Below are 19,935 nucleotides of genomic sequence, written 5' to 3'. Positions count from 1 at the left end.
CTTCGTTGCCCTTCTCTGGACACGCTCCAGCACCTCAATGTCCTTCTTGTAGTGCGGGACCTAAAACTGAACACAGGATTCGAGGTGCGGCCTCACCAGCACCGAGTACAGGGGCACGATCACCCCCCTACTCCTGCTGGCCACACTGTTTCTGATACAGGCCAGGATGCCGTTGGCCTTCTTGGCCACCTGGGCACACTGCTGGCTCATCTTCAGCTGGCTGTCAATGAACACCCCCAGGTCCTTTTCCGCAGGGCATCTTTCCAGCCGCTCATCCCCAAGCCTGTAGCACTGCATGGGGTTGTTGTGACCCAAGTGCAGGACCCGGCACTTTGCCTTGTTGAACCTCATACAATTGGCTTCATTTTTTTTAGCCTACAGCACCCAGTATTCCCAGGCCGTCTCCCTTCCAAGTACTAACTGGGCCTGACCCTGCTTAGCTTCCAAGATCAGATGAGATCGGGCGTTCTCAGGGTGGTATGGCCATAGGCAAAAAAAATAGGCACTAATGCAGTGCCTCACTTGGATGTGTCTGCAGTCTTGGAAGCTTGACTTCCTACAAATGGACCTTGAGCTTGTTTGGAGGTTCTAGCAGGGGAGCGCAGCTGCCGTATACCCTTGACCGATGACCGGTACACCTCTATTGGGGAAGGTTGTCCTCTTTGACCGAGCGCACAGCTTCAGGAGGGATGTACATGGAGAGGTGAGGGAGGAAGGGGACACCCACCTAGCCACCCAGATCAGCTGAATCAACCCTGGCAATCAATGGGGTGACAGATGTCGCAGCCAGATTGCCCTCACATCCAAGCCTTCCAACAAGTGAGGCCAAAAGTGATGCGGTCAACATTCTTGGCCCCTGTCTAAACTGGTGATGGTGTAAAAAATGTCCTCTATACCACGTCGGAAAATAGAATCTCCAAGGTTGCACAGCAAAAGAACCCTGAAGTCCAAGTTCAGCCACTGGAATTCTGGAGCCACAGTTATTGGAGATCAAAAGCCAACTATATTAATGTGCTGATTTTGGCTGAGATAGAGTCAATTTTCTTCATAGTAGCTAGTATGGGGCTATGTTTTGGATTTCTGCTGAGAACAGTGTTGATAACAGAGGGATGTTTTAGTTAACTCCTGATCAGTGCTTACACAGAGTCAAGGCCTTTTCTGCCTCTCACATCATCCCATTAGCAAGTAGGCTGGGGGTGCACAAGAAGTTGGGAGGCAACACAGCTGGGACAGCTGATCCCAACTGACCAAAGGGATATTCCAGACCATATGATGTCATGCTCAGCATATAAAGCTGGGGGAAGAAGAAGGAAGCGGGGGGACATTCAGAGTGATGGCGTTTTTCTTCCCAAGTAACAGTTACATGTGATGGAGCGCTGCTTTCCTGGAGATGGCTGAACACCTGCCTGCCAATGGGAAGTAGTAAATGAATTCCTTGTTTTGCTTTGCTTGCGTACACAGCTTTTGCTTTACTTGCTAAACAGACTTTATCTCAACCCACAAGTTTTCTCACTTTGATCCTTCTGATTCTCTCCCCCATCCCACCCTGGGGGGGAGTCAGCAAGCGGCTGTGTGGTGCTTAGTTGCCAGCTGGAGTTAAACAACGACAATTAAAAAAAACCTCAACAAAGAAAACTAAATCAAAGCCACAACAAAAACTATTAAAAAATACTTTTAAAAAGCTATCTAGTTAGTGTTTTTAATAACAGGGTCCATTTAGTCTCCACACTGTCAATATTGTCATGAACTGTGACATCCCAAATCAAAAGTATCTATCAGGTTTTGTTAGCATTTTTTGGTTAGGTTGTTTGTTTTGTTTTGTTTTGTTTTGTTTTGTTTTGTTTTGGGGGGGGGTTTACATGATTGTTGCTGAATAATATATAAAGGAGTGAATGTGACAAAAAAGGAACATGAATTCCGATGACTGGCAGCAACACTTTTTTTGCCAAAATCTGTTGGCTTTATTACTCAGTACAGACGTATCAGAATTAATTCAAAATTTCCTCTGTAGTCTTTTAATCACAAATGAAAGAATCTGAATCCAAATCAGATGGTGGATCAGAAGCTAGTTTTAAAACACACTGAAACCCTTTTCCTTAACTCATAGAGGTTTGCCAGAGGACCTGCAGGTCATATGAAATAAATATAACAGGCGGGGAAATCTGTATTTTTTTTAAATGATGGTAGGTAATGTTTGATCTTGTGTTATTCATATTCTTCTCAGTATGACAGTGCATGATTCTTAGTGCAGTATTCTTAAGAAAATAGCTAACTAATATAAAAGGTTGAAGCAAGTTGAAAATGAAATGAAATATATTTCCCATAAGAAAAGTTGAAAAGTTGTTTAATTTGACATAAAAATTGAATGGACCAATGCATACTTCTCTTTGCCTATAGTATTTAAATTCAAAACAGTTTTTACTTTTGTTTCTTCTTTCTTTTTTATATATAAATCTTATACAAACAGCCATGATCACAACTTGTTGCAAATAGCCATAATGGAGGTCTATTTCACAGAAAGCAAGAAAATAAACAATCAGGGAAATAATTTAAACCTGTGAATAAAGTGATGACATACATACTATATGGCTTCTGTGAACCTATTCTGTAAAAAAAATGGTTGCATTATAGTGAGTTAACAGAGACATTTAATCTACACTGATTTGATTTAATTTTCTTTAAAATCTTGTATACTAAAACTGCTTGACCACTTTTTTCCCTCTAAATGAAAATTTTTAAACTATAAAAAAGTATTAGAAAATAAAAGACATTATCTTACATTTCAGAGCTACATCCTGAAAATCATTAAAGTATGAAAAAGCAACATTCCTTATATTTAAAGCACAGAAATTAAACCCCACATGTAATAAAATCCAGCTGTTCAGTGGAATGTAGGTGTCACATAGAGCCCTAATGAAGGTTTAATCCTCAGTCTCCAAGTAGTTTTACAAATCACTGGATAGTACAGGCTGCAAATTTGCTTAATTCTACATGGTTCAATCTAAAATTAGATGGTTTGGGTAGTAGAAATATAGCTATGAAGAAGAGTGTTTTCATCTCATTTAGAATAACGTTTCAACATTAAGATTTCATAGAATATAAACCCTTAACATCTGAGCAATATCTACAGAAGTTAACAGCTTACTTTGAACACTTTTTTTCACACACACACACAAAAATAATTTATACTTAAATTTCAGCTTTTATTAAAAAATAGAATCCCTTGTTTCATTAAACATTTTTTAGGGGATCAAAGCTCTGACTTATACTTGTATCTTGACATATCTATTACCAGCACAGTAGCAGTGAAGATGCAACTCTGCAATCTTTAGGTAATCTGTGCTAATATTATAAACCATATAAGTGTTTGTAATCTGAAGAACTACACTCTGAAGGGATTTTTTTGATGGATCCATCAGACAAACTAGCTCCTGAATTTTCTTTCTTCCTCTACATGAAAGAAAACAATAGCACCTTTGTCCTTTTGTGGGGATTTCACTGGCCCTTTTCTCTTCTAAAGAAATTTTAGATGCAAAGTGTGCAGGTCGTACCAAGCTGAGTGGTGTGGTGGATACTCTAGAGGGAAGGGATGCCATCCAGAGGGAACCTGCCAGGCTAGAGAGGTGGACCAATGTGGACCTCATGAAGTTCAGCAAGGCTGAGTGTAAGGTCCTGCACCTGGTTCGGGGCAATCCCAAACATGGATACAGGCTGTGTGATAAGTGCATTGAGAGCAGCCCTGTGGAGAAGGACTTGGGGTAATGGTGGATGAAAAACTGAATATGAGACGGCAATCTACGGTAGCAGGCCAGAAAGCCAATTGTATCCTGGGCTGCATCAAAAAAAAGTGTGGCCAGCAGGTCAAGGGAGGTGATTCTGCACCTCTATTCCTTTCTGGTGAGACTGAACCTGGAGTACTGTAGCCAGCTCTGGAGTCCTCAGGACAAAAAAGACATGGACCTGTTAGAGTGGGTCCAGAGGAGGGCCATGAAAATGGTCAGAGGGCTGGAACACCTGTCCTATGAGGAAAGGCTGAGAGAGTTGGGGTTGTTCAGCCTAGAAAAGAGAAGGCTCTGGGGACACCTTATTGCAGCCTTTCACTACTTCAAGAGGGCTTATAAGAAAGATGGGGAGGGACTCTTTATCAGGGACTGTAGTGATAGGATGAGGCATAATGGTTTTAAACTGTAAGAGTAGATTTAGATTAGATATAAGGAAGAAATTCTTTACTGTGAGGGTGGTGAGACACTGGAACAGGTTGCCCAGAGAAGTTGTGGATGCCTCATCACTGGAAATGTTCAAGGTCAGGTTGGATGAGCCTTTGAGCAACCTGATCTAGTGAAAGATGTCCTTGCCCATGGCAGCGGGGTTGGAACTAGATGATATTCAAGGTCCCTTCCAACCCAAACCATTCTATGATTCTATGATTCTGTGATTCTATGATTCTATGAAGGCAGGACTAAATTAATGAATAATCACTGAATATCTAAACCACACTAAAAGGGCAACTCTTGAAGTCATTACTTACAGAAGGAAGCCACTGAAATTTACTTCAGTGGTGAGTGCATACACATATGAGTTATTATAAGAAAGGGCTTGAATGGAAGAGCAATATAATAAATTATAACAACCCCATGCAATGCTACAGGCTTAGGGATGAGTGGCTGGAAAGCTGCCCCGCAGAAAATGACCTGAGGGTGTTGGTCGACAGCAGGCTGAAGATGAGCCAGCAGTGTGCCCAGGTGGCCAAGAAGGCCAACGGCATCCTCACCTGTTGTCAGAAACAGTGTGGCCAGCAGGAGTAGGGAAGTGATTGTGTCCCTGTACTCGGCGCTGTTATGGCCACACCTCGAATCCTGTGTTCAGTTTTGGGCCCCTCACTACAAGAAAGACATTGAGGTGCTGGAGCGTGTCCAGAGAAGGGCGACGAAGCTGGTGAGGGGTCTGGAGCACAAGTCTTATGAGGAGCGGCTGAGGGAACTGGGGCTGTTCAGTCTGCAGAAGAGGAGGCTGAGGGGAGACCTTATCGCTTTCTACAACTACCTGCAAGGGGGTTGCAGAGAGGTGGGTGTTGGCCTCTTCTCCCAAGTGACTAGCGACAGGACAAGAGGAAACGGCCTTAATTTGTGCCAGGGGAGGTTTAGGCTGGATATTAGGAAAAATTTCTTTGCTGAGAGAGTGGTGAGACACTGGAATAAACTGCCCAGGGAAGTGGTGGAGTCACCCTCCCTGGAGGTATTCAAGGAATGTGTGGACGTGGCATTGTGGGACATGGCTTAATGGGCATGGTGGTGGGTTTTGGGTTTTTTTTTGGTTGATGGTTGGACTTGATCTTATAGGTCTTTTCCAACCTTAGTGATTCTGTGATTCTGTGAAATTACAATCAAAATCAGGGGTTTTTTTAATATTTAAGTGTTTAAAATTCTACAAGCTATAAAAAAGATTGTGAGAAAAAAATGTGCTTCAAGGAGTATTTGCTGATCATCTAAATAATCTCTATACAGTTCATCTGTTCATCATATAACTTATTATTTAGGGGGTTATATTTTGGTATTGAATTTATTGTTTTCAAATCAAATTTTTCCTGTTGTTGGTAAACACCATGGATCCATTGGATAATTAATTTTTATAAAGACGGCGTTAAGGCAGTCTCATGCCTAAGTAACCAAGACCCATAAAAGGAAAATATAGTCAAGTGTGTTACAATCAAAGAATTCATGGAAAAAGACTGATGACACTCAGTCAGGGCAATCGTTATATCCAAATGAGAACATGGCATAATAGCCTTGGCTATGTCTGGAGAGCTGACTTTATTTTAAAATGTGGTTAAGGATGTTTATTAGAGGTTTTGTAAATGTCGGTCTTCAGGAAAGTAGAAACGTGATTTAAAAAAATGTCAGGATGTACTTAACTGGAATATGCATCCATGTAATTAAGTCCGAAAAGCTTTTTCGAAACATTAAACCTCATAAAATGCGTTGCTAAACAGAAAAAAAACACAGGCTTCCAAATGGAGATCAGTGCATGTGCCCAGCAAGTATTTGACCTTCTATGGGTTTGTAATAGGAACTGTAAAAAGAGGACATTATATACATATTTACAGTTTCTTTTATTTGCTAAATGTATTATCATAATGCAGCTAATGGCAGTCTTGGAAATGAGGAGAATATGATTTCTGAAGTTCCAATTTACAGTACAGCACTTCCAATAGATGCATGAAAAGCATAAACTTCCATTTTCTAGATTCAAGAAGTCATAGCTAAAATAACATTAATTTGTATTTTCTTCTTCTATAAATATTCAGTCACTCTCTGTAAACATATCTGTGGTGCATATCAGAGATTTTGATCAGCATTTAATACAGCATTGACAAAAGTCAACAAATGCCTATGGAATAACTCAAAACAATTTCACTGAGTCTAAAAGTAAGATAGAATCATCAGACAGGTCCTGAGAATATTTGCTTAGGTTGTTCATTTGCTTGAAGAAAGAAACCTATGATGTAGTCATCTTCATCAGGATGAGGTGAGTCACATTTTGACAAGTGACTTTCTCCCTTTACTATAAATTTGTCCTAGAGTCACAAGCTCAGATGTCTGCAATAAAGATATGTACAATTAGTAAGATGAATCCTACCTCCATATCCATACTATGGCAAAATATGCCTCCACTGAATCTGCTTTATTCCTTTGTCTTTTTGTTCACGGGAAGACTCATGGCAATATGTTTTCTTAAAAAAATGACTGAGATAGTCCAAAGCTGAAGTCTTATATAAGCCAGCATTGTCCTTACTGCAAATAATTCTTAGATGAACCAAGCATTGATTTTACTCAAGGCCTTTCTCCTTGTCCTGTAGGAGCAAATGCACATCATCATGATTTCTTTTGTTTTATCACTTATTCATATTACCTGAGTATCCTTGCTTATGAAAAAAAAACCAACCCAAAGCCAAACTGCAGACTCAGATATTTTCCAGAGTTAATGACTTTATCACTTTTCAACTTGATGTTCTCACAAATGCAAATACAATACAAAATAAAACTAGTCTATGGTCTAAACTGCTTTTCTTGATGTGCCAGTGAGCAATATTTTTTTTTTTTAATCCCATGGCTCTTTCTTACTATAATTCCCCAAGAACATCCTACTGACTTTCTGTTGACTTTAATAGTTGAAGCCAAGGTATGACTGAACACTTCTAAGTCACCTCATGGTAATCTTACATATTAAATTGGGTATCTAAAACTACTACATTTAAAACTCTTTTTAAGGTCAATATAGTAAACCTGATACATCCAAAATTGGTTCATCTGACTTTATAAGAGATGCTTTTAACAGTTGACACATCAAACAACTTTTTAGGTGCCTATTTCTCCCCGTTGATTATGTTAGGAAAACAAAATCACAAGCTCAAACTTAAGTCCGAGATGGCTGGAGTTAGGTAAGATGAACCTTCCATAGTGAAAAGGATTATGATTCTTTAATGCTTTGCCACCCCACCTCCCTTACCTTGATGGAAAGGAGAAGTGGCAGAAGAGAGGATGAACAGTCTTCAGAAAAAAGAGAGGCTGTGGGCTTCAGAGACAAATAGCTTGAAAGAGGCAAGCTTTTCAGCTTGACTAAAAGGAGGTTCAGTAGTTAAAGTGGGCAGTTCTGACCTAGACACTGTGTAGGAAAGTGATAATTTCAAAATAATTATTTGTGGCTTAACTGAACAAGGAACAGACAAAAGAGAAACTGATTGAAGACAGGACTTGGTTTAGGATTTTCTTCTTTATGACCTGTATTTCATGCTGCAACACAAGCCAAACTGCAAATACAATTTGTCAAATTGTTTTCTTTCTTTATGTGTGAGCATATAAATATTGCATTCTTTTGTAGGCTGCTAATGGAATTTTCCTGTAATGTCTGCCTTGAATTAGAAGAGTTAGCTTTTTTCATTATAGATATGTCAGTCTACAAGCACAATTTTATGAGTCATTAAAATATTGTAGAAACTTCCATAATTCCCTCTTCTTTTTTGTAGTCAAGCTACAGTATACTAGGTTAATAAAACTGGTTGATCTCTTGCTCTCAGAATTCATTACAAGCTGCACTCTATTGGAATTATAGAAGATCAGTCTTGAGACCTAATGTGCTGAAAAGTTTCAACTTTAGATCCAAAATAAACAAAAAGCTATTCTTCTGATACTGATGGAGGTATTGTCTTCAACCATTTTGAGGGAGTACTCAGACTTTGAAATCTACTCAGTTATCAGCTTTATTAAAAAAAAAAGATAAAACCAAGTCACTAGTTAAAAAAAATTGTTAAAATGTATGATTTTACTGAATATTAAAATGAAAGAGAAAACAATTGATAAAGATTACCTAGCAATATTTTTTTCTTTTTTTTTCTTTTTTTTCCCCTTAAGGTCATCTGACATGCCTTTTTGGCTTTGCCTGGAAATATGTGTGTCATATTGCACAGATATTTTTGTGTCATTCCATGTATGTCTATTTGTCCTCTTTCATGCATAAATTCAGTAGGCTATGCATCAGCTTCTGCAGTTACTGTTTTTATTTTTCGGTATGGAAATCCCTTGTGTCCTGTAATTTAGTTTACTTTAAAACCTTGGAGTAAGCCTATGTTGGTAAATGCCACTTGGGTTCACTTCCAGATTCAGACACCTTAAGTTAAGTGTGGGCAATATGGACGACTACATGTGAGTAGTCACCCACCATATAAGTGGAAATAAGGCGTCAGTTTGATTGGTAAACCAGTTGAAGCACAATATGGATTTAAGGCTTAGTCTTCTTATTCCAGTTGAGTGACTATTTCTTTGTTCTCAAAGCAGAAGCATAAATACAGGCTCCGAACTGCAGTTATTTTATCATTAAATCCAACCTGTGTTTGTATTGCATCTGTGTTTCTGTGCCTAGAAATATTACTCTCTCCCATAAAATGTAAAAAGAACAGAAATCCTCTTCCTCCCTTTTTTGTGGAATTTTTACCCTTTCTTAAATATGGTCTCACAGAGGCGCCACCACCTCGGCTGAAGGGCTCAGCCGTGCCCTGCGGTGGGTCCATTGGAGCTAACTGGAACCTGCTGTATCTGACATGGGCAGCCCCGGCCTTTTCTCACAGAGGCCGCCCTGCTACTAAAACCTTTCCACCTGCACCCAACAGAGCATCGCAATGGAATTTTAACCTGCTGTCCATTAAACAACACCTAAGCAGAAATTTCCTGTGACAAGAGGAGTGGGCAGCATGCATTCAAATTAGAAAATGCAAAGAAAGAGTCCTGTCACTTTCAGAGAGGAAAGAGAAGTTTCCTTCACTTGTATTCCAGTAACGGAATTTGGAGTCACATGAGCACATCTACAGAAAAAGCTACAATTCATATTTACAAATGATATGATCATTGATCCACATTAAGGCAGGATCACGAGGTGTTTTTGAATAAATCCTGTCCGCATTAGGGATTTGTTCTAACTACAAAAAATGGGACAATTCTTACAATAGGATTATACTTACACAGTTTGAGTATTCTTTAATCTAAATTGTGTTTGAGTACTTAAAAGAAAGAACAATGTGCATGGCTGTATCCCTGCTATCTTCTAAATTTTTGTTGTTGTTGGAGAAGGGACTCCATAAGATTTTAAAGTTGTGGAAGTTTCTTGAGGATGTAGGACCTTATTCTAGTCCTGGAACTTGGTGTAAGCTGTCAGTATGCCTAGGATAGGTGCTTTCTCCTGTATGTTCCCTTCATTCTGTCTCTTCTTTTGGTTTTTCTTATGTAGAAAACACTCTCTTCAACTTTTGCCCTTTCTAACTGAATACAATTTTATTCTTATTGTTGGCTGTTTGTTCTTTCAAAAATTTAAGAATATCTGTGTAATGTTCTCATTAATAAAATATCTAAAACCCTGATGATGTGAAAGTGCAGTCAATGAATTGTTGGATTATTCCTTTTTTTCATACTCTGTCCCTATAGGTATGTTTGTATAGTAATCAAGGGCTTGGCTTGACCTATTCATATGTTTGGTTTTAGTTTTTGTAGCATACCTTCTGTGCTTTGCCCTGTTAAAGAAAGCAAGGTCAAATTGTGCACATACTCAGGCTCAGAAGTGCTGATCCTTAGCTTCTGTGGCAATGGATGTCCATCAGGCACTGATGCTAGTTACGTGTCTTACGTGACCTCAACTTCCTATCTAACATCAATGTGACTTCAGTGCTCTCCGCTAAGTGCAGCTGAATGTATATTGTGTATTGTGAACACTTGAACATGACCTGACTGTTGCAGGCAAAGAACAAATGCCTATTATATTCATAGTTGTCAGGTTATGCACAGTAGCATTACAAATGAATTAAATTTTCCAGAAGGCTAAGGCCATAAAGAGGTAACTATGACTAATGCTAGTCATCATCCATTGGGATGCATCTGAATCTGCTTAGCCAGTCAGATTATATAAAATATTTATCATGCTGTTGCTATGTTACCTCATTTTGTGTACTAGTATGGAATTCAGAAATATACTCAGACAGCAGATAAAATTTATTGTGTGAGGCTTTATGCTAAAGGAAACTGTACCAGAACTGTTAGTTATTTTCGCTGTTCCTTAGTGCAATTCATTTTCACTTGAATTAAGTACGGAAACCTACACTGCATATTTTTTTCATTTTTTCAAAGTTCTTAGCGATGCGACCTTAGACACTTTACACACTAAAGACACGTAGAATTTTACTTTATCTAAAGAAAGAACAGATTTTTGAGAAGTCCAACAAGGAAGGTCCTGTAGTAGAAATGTCTCCTACGTCTTCAGCCATCAACAACCCAGGAAAATCAAGATTCATATATTCTTCCAGTATCTCTGTCCCTTGCATGTCAGTATAATGACGTCTCATGATCAGCAATGTCACGTGCTGCTGATATGCAAGGAGAGAAGCTTACATATTTCCTGTCTTTAATCATTTATCACTGCTACTTGATTTATTTCTGTATCATGCTCTCATATGAATCAAGATAGTTGAATATAAACAATTTGTAGGACTGTAGTGGTACATCAACATTCCCCAAAGTGTAGGAATGCCCAGAGAACAAAGGCAATCAAGATCTCTTCAACATTTAATGCTCCAAGAACAGGGCTTGGAGGATGATGCAGAGACTGGGATCATTAGTTCACTCATGGCAGTCTTGGTCATTCCAGACTGACTTCTTGTTATGTTAATGTTCACCAATACTTTACCATTAGCAGTGTAAATTTGGGAAAAACTAGTGATCTAAAACCTAGCTGTGTATGGAATGTTATGGCAAAATGAAACACATACTTTAGTGTGCTCACAAGTGATGGTAACAAAACTGTGTAGCATACTAGCAAAAAATAGAAGGGGAGGACTTCTTCCTTAAAGGAAAAATTAATTGAATCCCATATATCTGGGATTTGCTCATGGTTATTCCTGGGGAGGTACTCATTTACATTCATATTTCCTTGATTATTTGAACATATTGAGATTACCTTTGATTAGTGTGTGCTGTGAGGAGATTCTGGAGAATACCACTAAATTGATAGACATACTTATCTCCAATAGCCCTTTAAATTTTGAAATCCGTTAAGTAAGCTTTGATTTCCCCTTGGTATTTTAATATAGAACAGTCTCTTTTAAGTCAATTTTTCCACTTAAGCATTAGAAATATACTACTCCAGCTGTATTTTATGAAGTTCTTTAAAGAGTTTGACTAGAAAATGATTCTTCAAATTTGTATCTTTTTCGCATTTCCAGTTTTCCTGGCCATATGTACTGGTTTCAGCTGGGATAGAGTTAATTTTCTTCATCGTGGTTCCTGTGCTGCTATGTTTTGGATTTATGAGAAAAACAATGTTGCTAAGACACCCATGTTTTAATTGTTGCTGAGCAGTGCTTACACAGAGTCAAGGACTTTTCTGCTCCTCACACCACCCCACCAGTGAGTAGGCTGGGGGTGCACAAGAAGTTGGGAGGGGACACAGCCGGGACAGCTGACCCCAACTGACCAAAGGGATATTCCATACCATATGATGTCGTGCTCTGCAATACAAGCTGGGTGAAAAAGGAGGAAGGGGGGGATGTTCAGAGTTACAGCATTTGTCTTCCCAAGTAACTGTTAAGCGTGATGGATCCCTGCTTTCTTGGAAATGGCCGAACACCTCCCTGCTGATGGGAAGTAGTGAATGAATTCCTTGTTTTGCTTTGCTTGCATGCATGGTTTTTGCTTTGCCTATTAAACTGTCTTTACCTTAACCCATGGGTTTTCTCATGTTTTACCCTTCCCATTCTCTCCCCTGTCCCACTGGGGGACAGTTCAGTGGCAGCTGTGTGGGGTTTAGCTGCATATTGGGGTTAAACCACACCACCATATTAAAACTTCCTTTAAATTATTTTTAAGGTGGATAGGAATTGTATATAACTTTGTTAATTACATCTATCACTTTAGAGTAGATTTTTAATGGGTAGGGCACAATTTTATAGCAAATTTAAATTACTAAATTGGAACAGCTACTCTTCCAGTCTAACGAGCCACTGTTAGACCAACAAAGGTCTCCTTCTTACAGGAACAGATCCCTGGAAAAGTTTTTATAGCTTATTTCTCTGGTATGTTTTGGGAAATATAATAGAAATGGAAACATTTACTTTTGACTGTAAAAGAGAAGAGTACAACATAATACTCTTCAAATATGTAAAAGGCTGCATCAAAGAAACAGGAAATAACTTGCTCTCCATAGTGAATAGGACAGAAGTTAATGAGATAAAATGCAGTAAGCAAGAATTAAATTATATAAAAAACTTTAATAGCAATAATAGTCAAGCACTGGAATGGTCTGCTTTAAAAAATTGTTTGGAAGGGGTTTTTTTACTTTTAAAGGACAGATAAATCAAAATTAAAATTACTTAGGTGGATGTGATCTAGCACTGGCTTAGGGAAATAATAACCCTTCATGTTTGTTTAGCTGTTTAGCTCCATTTTCTTTCTGAAGTTTTTTATCTCTGCTAAAACGTATATGTCAGTGGTTGGAAATATGGCTTTAGAAATGCAAACTTATTTTCAGACACTGAGTAGTTTACATTAAGGAATGTGAAACCTTTTTAAGCTAAGAAATTACATCTGTGCTTACATGAAGAATATTAAGATTTGGATCATAAAAGAAGATAGTAGCAGCACTAGCACCTCATCCCCTGCATCTGCAAACCTTCTATATAAAAAAAGGTGGGTTTTTTGAGTTCAAAATATCTAAGTCAAATACTGGCTGTTTTTCCCATTGAATAAATGTATACAAATGACAAATGGAAACAGTGGATGTAGTTGTCTTCATAACTATCATAGTTGATGAAAAAATTACATATTATCTGACATCCTAAATATAATTTTTCAAAAAAGACAATGCTGAATTTAATTAAGTGCTTATAGAAGAAAAATAAAATGCATCGAATAGCTATGCTTGAAATTAAACATTTGAATGACTGTGTGCTTTGCAATGAAATTTCAGTTTCAAATGGATGTCAAAACTGCAAAAATATTACCCATGCTTCCGTTTTATTTGTGACACATCCATTTGATATACCCAATATTAGCAACTCCATACATTCAAAACTCTGAGTCAGTCTTACCAAAACCAGAAGCTTGGCTCCGTATTCTTTACTTGAGATACAGAACAAAACTCTGACTAGTAAGAAATAAAAGCTGTTGTGGTCTTAAGCTTATTTAGAGTATTTTTAGACTTACAGAGTGTTTTCAATGGCTGTCTTTGCTTTCATGTTCTACCTAGTGCTCAATATTAGTAAGTGTGTGCTGGGCTGACCTTGGATGGCTGCCAGACGCCCACTCAGCCACTCTCTCCCTCCCTCTCCTCAGCAGGACAGGGAGAGAAAATACAATGAGGAAGCTTGTGTGTGGATATCTGCTCCACCATGGTCCTCCATGGGCTGCAGGGGGACAGCCTGCATCACCATGGCCTTCTCCACCAGTTGCAGAGGAATCTCTTCTCTGATGCCTGGGAGCACCTCCTGCCCCTCCTTCTTCACTGACTTTGGTATCTGCAGGGCTATTTCTCTCACATTTTCTCACCTCTCTCTCACACAGCTGCTGCACAGTGGTTTTTACCCTTTCTTAAATATGTTATCCCAGAGGCACCACCAGTATCACTGATGGGCTCAGCTTTGGTCAGCAGCAGGTGCATCTTGGAGCCAGCTGAAACTGGCTCTGTCTGACATGGGGGCAGCTTCTGGTGTCTTCTCACAGAAGCCACCCCTGCAGCCTCCCATCCCCACTGCCAAAACCTTGCCATGTAAACCCAATACAGAGTGATATTTCTGTCCATATACCCCTGCATCATAGAGTATGCAAGACTGTATTCAGGAGATGACTCAGGCTGTCCTACAGCGAAGAAAGCCTCCTCTGCACAAGGTAACCAGTTTCAGACTTCTCAGGTATTTTTACATTCTGTTTTACAGAGGGCTGAAACAGTGAGAATCTTATATCATCCCCTTTTTTTAATACTGAATTTTAAGCCTATTTTTTAATACATTTATGATGCAAACTGTCAGGATTTTCTCAAGAAGAAAAAAAAAAAAATTGAACAATAACATTATTTTATCACCCTGACTGTTAGAAATGGTTATGGACAAAGCTGCATTGTTTCTATTTAGATCTTCCAAACTAGTCCAGTTCAGGAATGAGACAAAGCTATAGTTTATAATGAAGAAAAAAAAAGTACTACAATTTATTAGATAACATTTTATTGTTATTTCTATTGGAAAAGAAACTCAGTTAAGATCTATAAGAATGCCCAGAGAATAAAATTATTTTCCCCTCTATAAAGCTTGCATCCACACTTTACAGATTCAGCACAGTGAAATGATGCAAGTCTATGGCAAGAACACTGTCTCTGGCCAAAAAAAGCATCTGACTCATGGTTCAAAGTGTCAGGTTTCTCTTGTATAAAACCAAGTTACATAGCTGTCCTCTTGAAATGTACTGATGAGGACTGCTCAGATAATTAATGTTAATTGCTGTTAATAATCCACTTCAGACAGACAACTTCCATTAAGGTAAAACAAACACATTGAAGTAACAGTTAAATCAGCCTTTGCTTATTCATGGTAAAAAAGACCATTAACCTCAAGAATTTATCTTGTTTTCTTTCCTTCTCAGTTGGCATCACATTCTGGAACAGAATCTGTCAATGAAAGGTTATGCCAGTTGACTTTATAATTTTTTTTCTTCTAAAGACTCATCATTAATAAAGGTTTAAGTACATAAAAGAAAGGGTAAATTGAAATATTTAACCTAAAAAATCCTTAAATTGAAAAGTTTAATTTTTCATCCTTAATGTAAAGTATTTTAAGTTTTATAAAAGCTACTATGAAAGTATTATAGTACCTCTTATGCTTTTAGATGAGAACTCAATTTATATTGTTTTATTTCAGTTTTAGTGGTAGGATCATGGTGAGAGTATTTAAAAGGGAGAATAAGATTGTCTTAAGTTTGAACTATCAAAAGAGAACAAGGGAATATTTATGTATTAAATAATGTGAACAGGCATAATTTTTTAAAGATTAGATTTGTCAGTTGAATTCAATATACATGTTGTTGAATAATAGATATATGAATAATAAACAACAAATAGCTGTTGAATATCTTTAAGAAAATAGTTAACTAAGAGCATTATTAACAAATAAAGCTACTTCTTTTTTCCCCCAAAAAAATATCATTAAGGCTTTTCTTACTCATTAAAATCCATAGAAAAATGTCTTCCTAGCGTCACTGAATGCAAATGAGTTAATGATGGTCTGCTTAGGCTTGGTATTGTGTTGTGCCTGAGGGAGTTTAACATCTTCCATAAAAGATTTCAAACTATCACAGCCAGTTGCAGGTGTTTTGGTGTATGCTTTGTGGGAGGCAATTTGGTATACATAGTAGGTAGGTAAAATTCTCCTGCTTTGTCAGATACTTACTAATTCACTAGCCTACTGCACAAAAATTTGCTACCCTGAGTATTAGGACATGTGCTTAAGGTATTCACCCATAAATAGCGATCTCTAGCTTCCAGACCCTTTTCCAATGACCCTTTGGAAAGAATTCAGGTGCCTGAAAATAAGCTCCTCAGTCTAGTACCACAGAAGATGTCTTTGTCTGAGACATCCCATGGGTCTAATAACTATGACAGAACCTCCAGAAGATGAGTCCTCTGGAGTGACAGCTATAAGGGTATAAAAAATTTTACTGACAATTATGTCCAGGAATCTGAATCTCGCCATTTCTTTATTTTTCAATTACCATTTACTAAATAAATAAGATATAAAATGTCCAAAGAACAGGAACTGAAATCCAAAATCCTTATACACCTTATATCCTAAATATTGAATTAGGGACTTAATCTACATTTTTTTCCAGACAACGGTTCTTTCTCTCTCCTGTGTATTTCAACCAAGAGAACAGCCATGTAGCTTAGTTTATATTACTTTCCTGGGAAGAGATGTGAATTTGCATTTGTACAAACAAATAAAAAAATACAGTAAGATTTTCTAATTAATAGTCTTTTGGATAAAAAAAGATTTCTCCTCCCTCGTCTAGTCTCTACCTGTATAGCTATGACATAGAATGAATCTGAACATACAGATTAAGTCTAGCACACCTAAGACTTAGATCAGTCTGGCTTTTGCAGCTTAATTTGTCATGTATTTTGTGAATGTTGGTCTCCCTGAGAGAATATAGCCTCCCAAAACATCTCTCTTAGGTCTTGGTCTGCCAAGACATTACCATGAACTGAGTGTCTGGCTATTTGGCAGAACCAGGGCTCTAAACTGAAATCATCTTTCTTACATGCTCTGGAGTTACCTAGTAATCTAGCCTTTATTTTGAGAATTGTGATTTTAGATGGAGTTTCCAGGTATCATCCAGAAATCCACAGATTTTTCTGCATTGGAGGACCACAGAGAAGGTGTGCTTTTTGCTGGAAGCAGATGTGCGCATACACATTTCAAATGGGTACTCTAGAAAGCAAGCTGTTGGGCAACTTGGATAGTGGCTGAGAAGAGAAACCAAGAAATAGATTTAAGAGCATGAGTAGTGTAGAGTGTGGGCCTGATGGCTGCAAATGTAAGACCAGCTTTCACCTTCCAGATGACTAAATCATTAAAAGGAAAGTCCAAAAGGACTCAGAGGCCTAAAAAAAGACTTCCCATAATTTTGACATGGAGTATTTTAAACCTAAAACGTTGATCAGTTTATTTGTCTATAAACCTAGTTTCCTGCTATTCAATATATCAACAGTTGCCAGCAGTTTGGCAGAATTAGAGAGGTCTAAACCCAGCTGGGATTCACATACCTGAGATTCAAGCTGTCTGACTTGTGTCATTTGGAAATTAGGAATGGATTTCATGTTATCTAACTTTAGATCTCTACACATGTGGTGGTTTACATTTGAGTGCGTACCTTTTACCATCAATGGAGAGAAATAAAGATTTTTTTTTTAGTTTATGATATATCCTATATATAGCGACATCAGCATTAAGGGTGTCTAAATGAAAGTGTTCAGGAAGGAATCAAAAAACATCTAGAGGGCTGGGACTTCAGAGAATTCTTGAAGTGCTTGCTATCACCTAGTATAGGCATCTCCTGTTTAGTGTGCTGATAGCTGTGAATCCAATCCCATTTAAATTCATAATTACTGGACACCACAGGGTGAATTAGAGCTGTGATTTCAATCCTCATATTCAGGCCACTGAAACAGGTATGATGCCATGGAGCGTCCTCAGGCTTATGTCCTTTTGCGTACCCTGCCCTTATCATTGATGATGATATGAAATTTAATAGAGAACATTCCTTCAGGAATTTTCCAGATCAAATCTTAGATAATAAAGCATATAACAAAGTTTCCATGTGTTTAAAGTAATTGCCCTTTAGTTGAATTCTTTTCTCTGCTCCCGAAAAAAACCCAATACTCTCTGGCTAAGGAAATTTGTAATTAAATAGAAACTTCTCAATCTGTCTCACATTTCCCATGATTGGTACTAGAACATCACATGGCATTGACAATCAGTGCATAATTTTCTTCTTCAGGGTTACTTGACTAATACAGAATTCCGTAACTTAATTAACTCATTTCTTAGTTTATGTTTCAGTCTGATTTCAGTCTGATTTCAGTCCCTACAGGCTGTTTAAAACACAGTAGTTAAACTACAGATGATACAGGATGAGAAATATAGTGGGGGGGGGGGGGGGGTTGATTTTTTTTTTTTTAGTTCAGAGAGATTATCTTGAAGATACTCTGTTAAAGTCTACACATGGAACACAAAGCAACTTATTTAAGAGTAGATTTTACAACACCATGCAGCATCCGTCCTTGATTTTGGAGTACTCTTTCACAGGATAAATGTAATCATCTTTTACTGTATACAAATGATGAAACTTCATTAGCATACTTTAGGGGAAAAAAACCAGTCAATTTCAAAATCTCATTTGAAGAAGGATTCTTTATAATAGGTTAATTAATTTGGGTTAATTAATTTCACTGGTAGGAATGTACACTTTGAGTCTGAATTATTCTACCTTTAATTATGAGTCATTGGATCTTATAACATTTTTTTTTCTCTTAAATTAAACTGAAGATGTCTTTTTTATCAAATTTCCCTATCACCATTGGTAAAGATACAATAATTTCAAATTCCTGCTGATCTGTTCTAATCCTTTTTTCATACCTAAATATTGTAAACTTTGATAAGCTGTGAATGGTCATGAATAAATTAATAAGCTTTTCAAGAACCAAGAAGGAAGATTATGATTCTGGGCAGATGGAGTGAGCCTAAAAGAGCTTGCTGGTGCTCATTCCTGGGAAGGTGCTAAAGGAAAGCGACAGGGCGGCATGTTACAGTGGCTGATTACAAATTTTGGCAGGTGCTGGAAGTCAGTGGGAGGGCATTTGAAGTGGATCACAGGTACAGTGATGACAAGATAAAGCAGGATCAGAGAGAGTATAACAACACGTCTCCACATGGCGCCTGACACAAGGTAAGAAGAGCGGGAGGACTCCTGTGAGAAGAGTGAGAGGACTCCTCTGCTTGCTGAGGACTCCCACTCTCCTCTCCTGGTGAGGAGACTGTTTGCAGAAACCTGTAGAATCAAAGCATTTGTGCCCTATCAGTGGTCTAGGGACTCTGTAATTGAAATTGTTCCATTTGCGTAAACAATAAAAATATTTCTTGCCAGAAAACATACATATATAGAGAGTAATAGATATAGTAATACCCAAACAGAGAATATTTTGCTCTGATAAATACTGAAATTATACTTTATATAAAATAGAAGAGTTTCAGCCAAACAAAAAAAATATATTGAGGAAATATTCTTCAGGAATATAACATAATCTCGGATTTAGAAGATCTGGAGAGAAATGCCCGATCTAGTTAATAAAACTGCGGTCTTGAAACAGGATTTTTTTTATATTCCATGTAAGTTCTCTCCTCAGAGAAATACTGGATATAAAGAATAGGGATATTAGCTTTTAGCGTGTAACCTAGATTGATAGGCATATTTCAACATTAACAAACACTTAAAGTCTCCAGATTTGAGAACTGTAATAATTAAGGGCCACATTCCTGTAATAATTCCTGTAAAAACTTGTGTGTCCGTACATAGACCCTGAAGAAGAAAGTTATATGCAACCAGAAAAGGTACAATTCTGATACACCATTGCTTATGAATAGTTCTGTTTCTTAAATTGAAATGGACACATTAGATGTTAAAAAACTTAAACAGCAAAATTCTTTTTTTTTTTAATTCAACTTGTAATTTCATTAAAAATATCACATTTCTTTGGGTAGAGTTTTTTCCTAGGGACACAAGTTTATTAATGATTTATTATATTTACCTGTTGAGTTCTGAGTTAGCCATTGCCTTATTTTTCTAGAAATAAATATGAGGC

At 37.7% G+C, this 19,935-nt stretch overlaps 1 pseudogene; it reads right to left on the bottom strand.

The window, feature by feature from the left end:
* Positions 1-372: 372 nt before the first annotated feature.
* Positions 373-491, bottom strand: LOC132318725 (5S ribosomal RNA; annotated as a pseudogene).
* Between the last annotated feature and the right edge of the window lie 19,444 nt (positions 492-19,935).

Source organism: Gavia stellata, chromosome 1, assembly GCF_030936135.1.
Source record: "Gavia stellata isolate bGavSte3 chromosome 1, bGavSte3.hap2, whole genome shotgun sequence".
Classification (NCBI taxonomy): domain Eukaryota; kingdom Metazoa; phylum Chordata; class Aves; order Gaviiformes; family Gaviidae; genus Gavia; species Gavia stellata.
Note: the sequence above shows the minus strand (reverse complement) of the source record. Positions and strands in the feature narration are given on the sequence as shown.